We start from the raw sequence: 3,318 nt of genomic DNA on the forward strand, positions 1-3,318 counted from the left end.
GCATGACAGCCTTAACATAATCAGAGAGCAGCTTAGTAGTACAGTGCTGTGAATCTGAAAACAGCAGAGACTATAGATAGTGAATGTGGATGATAGTCAAACCATGATGATCTATTGTGCTGAAATGTTTATTTCTGTTCCAGCTTCAGACAACAAGACGTCATGATTAAAGTTTGATTTGATTTGATCAGAGTTTTTCAGATCACACTTTTACCCCTAAACTTTAACACTGGATTAGGCTTAAGCTCACATATGTCATATGTAGGTCACATACTGTATGTAAAATGTCAAGACAACAAAAGTTTCACTTCATGGTAAATGTAATACCTCTTCACCAGGAAATGATGGTATGGTGCTTTGTTTTGCAACAGGAAACTACAATGTGGTCTTTTTTTTTTGTATGTATGTGTGTGTGTGTGTGTGTGGGGGGGGGGGGGGTGTGGGCGTGTGTGTGCGTGTGCGTGTGTGTGCGTGTGTGTGTGTGTGTGTGTGTGTGTGTGAGTATGTCTCTCTGTGTGTCTCTGTGTGTGTGTGTGTGTGTGTTTGTGTGTGTGTGTGTGTGTGTGTGTGTGTGTGTGTGTGTGTGTGTGTGTGTGAGTATGTCTCTCTGTGTGTCTGTGTGTGTGTGTGTGTGTGTGTGTGTGTGTTTGTGTGTGTGTGTGTGTGTGTGTGTGTGTGTGTTTGTGTATGGGTTTGTTTCCTTGCTGTTTATAGGGTGCCAAATCCGAGTTGTAGGATCACGAAATTTAAACACATCATCTTTTTTCACAGACAATAAATTAGTCTTTTCTGGTAAGATATACAAAACGTTGACCATGAATATAGCATACTGTGCTAAATATATTCAGGATTATTGCATGGAGTATGGTTTTCTAAAATTTTGAAGGTAATATGTGACGGTAACCATACTAAAGACATTTGTCAGTCTATTGTTCACAGACCATTGCAACAGGATTGCTCATCTGATTGACTAGCAGATTTCACCAGAAGCTAGGTTCATGCTAATATGTGTATGACTTGGAGGCTGGACCTAATCCCCAATGACATCATATGTTTGCTCCTTGAGTCATTGGATGGAAAAGAAATATGACGCACTATTTAAGTCTGTCATACATCTGTGTGTGTTGTCTTTAGTTGGATATCAGTTGACTTAGTGCACAGAGTAATCTTGCAAGAAGCTCATACTGTTTGAATAATGCTTTGGAATCCTTTATCCCTCTTATTCACATGTGTAAGTTCATTTAAAATATGATTTATTTAATTAAAAAATTCTGTTTGGTAAAGTAATTGGTGTTACTGTGTGTAATGTCTGATGCAATGCTTTGACCATTACATCGTGAATTTGATTCATATGCTTTACCCTCATACTTTTCTAGACAAAGCACATGATGTTATTCAATTCAATCGAGTAACAGAAGCTGCGATTGGAGATACAGTGACTTTAGATTGCTTTTTCCCTGTGGATTTCAAAACCGAACCACTGTCCTGGTACAAACAAACCCTGGGAAGAAAACCTTTTTTGGTGGCTAGGTCTTCTAGAGCCACTTCATCCTGGAATCCTTTGTTTTCTGAAGACTCTCAAAATGGACGGATGAACATACAGCAGTCTGATGGAGTATTTAATCTGACCATCAGATATATCACATCATCTGATGAAGCAACATATTATTTCATTGGGCTATTGGATATAGAACTTAAATTTGGAAATGGAACGTTTTTGGCTCTCAAAGGTAATACACGTGTGTTTCAACAGAACACCCCAACAATTCAGGAGTTATGAGACATTTCACCCACTTTATATTTACAATTTCTATTTTTTAAATATAGGACACAGACAGTTTAACCACAGCTTTAATGAGGATAGAGCATTATTCTGTGCAGTGGCCAACTGTGGACAAATGGACACTGAAAAGAAGACAGGTATTTGTTTTCATCAAATATGATTATTGCAGATGTGGAACATTGTTGCAGCATGTAGCAGCATTAACAGATGACTTGACGCATGTTATTTTATGATGTGCCACAGAGAAGTGTCTTTACATACAGCGTGTTGTTTTCTGCTGTTTTTCAGAAAAAGCTGTGGATCCTGTAGTTTATGGGTTGGCTGCTGTGTTGGGACTGTATTTTGTGCTCATATGTTCCTTAATTTACCAAGACAGGAAACACAAACATGACAAAGGTATATCATCTGAGAGATGAAAATTATCTTATTTGTATATCCTTTGTGCTTGGTCCAAGGGGGTCCAGGCTCTGGAGTCTGTAAAACGCCTTCAGACAATTTTGGTACTATATAAATGAAATGCTTTGAATTGAATATGAAATGATCATGTAATTTTGAGAGAATCCAGCCTGCTTTATTAATCTGTTTCTTCATGTATTTTCTGTTTTTAAGAAGTGAAGTCTCAGCAAGTTCACACAGACAGGTCCGTCAGAGATCCATCAAGTGGGCAGGTACAAAAATAATGGCATCCTTAGAATGTTCATATACATTGCAGAGTATGTTAAATTTGTCTTTTTTCATGTAAATCAAGAGTAAAACCTTGTACTCAGATATGTTCAGAAAGAGCTAACATGTAGGCCTAACTGTTGTTTGCCCAGGATGCTGAAGAACTGGTCAACTATGCTGCCTTGCACTTCTCTTATAAGAAACTGAAAAGAGGAAAGAAGAAGAGAGACCTGCCACAAGAGAGCATATACTCCGATGTCAGAGGTTAAGAAATGTGTCAGGGTGCTTTCAGTTCAGCGGTGAGGAAACCATAGGAACAGCTCAGTAAACAAACCACTTTTGGATAGCGAGCATGCCTGTAATTGAATTCTCTTATAAATTGTATAATTAATAAATTAGAATATATGGTGAAGGAAAGCTCATCATTTCTGCATTTTATAACCTACACTGCTTTTGAACGAAGTTGGTTCAGAGGCTAGCATCATGTCTGTCCAAAACCGTGATCTCATTGAAACATTTCATACAATTCTAGCACCACCCAAAATGTTTCTGTGAAAGTGCATTTACAATCTGTTGCTCTAGTTAAAGTGCTTTCCTAATTCAGGTAACTAGCGATAATGGGGGAAGTTAATCATTCTGTTATAAATAAACACAAAAGGACAATTGCAGAAATTGCTATGCAAGTGACAGCAGGTGAAACGATACTCAACACTACTAGCCCAAAGGGAAAACAACCCAGGGTCACTGTAACACACAATTTCCAGACTGATGGAGAACCACAGCCTTACTGAACTAACTAGCTGTTAGATCATTATTACAGGTTTTATATTTATATGTTGACAGTAAGGCTGTGGTTCTCCATCAGTCTGGAA

General features: G+C 38.1%; 1 long non-coding RNA gene across 1 annotated transcript; it reads left to right on the forward strand.

The window, feature by feature from the left end:
- Positions 1 to 2,119: 2,119 nt before the first annotated feature.
- LOC116220753 lies at positions 2,120 to 2,708 on the forward strand. The gene is made up of 3 exons (XR_004163837.1): positions 2,120 to 2,179; positions 2,393 to 2,451; positions 2,599 to 2,708. It is a non-coding gene; the product is annotated as an uncharacterized LOC116220753 (long non-coding RNA).
- Positions 2,709 to 3,318: the final 610 nt, after the last annotated feature.

This window comes from Clupea harengus, chromosome 6 (genome assembly GCF_900700415.2).
Source record: "Clupea harengus chromosome 6, Ch_v2.0.2, whole genome shotgun sequence".
NCBI classification, from domain to species: domain Eukaryota; kingdom Metazoa; phylum Chordata; class Actinopteri; order Clupeiformes; family Clupeidae; genus Clupea; species Clupea harengus.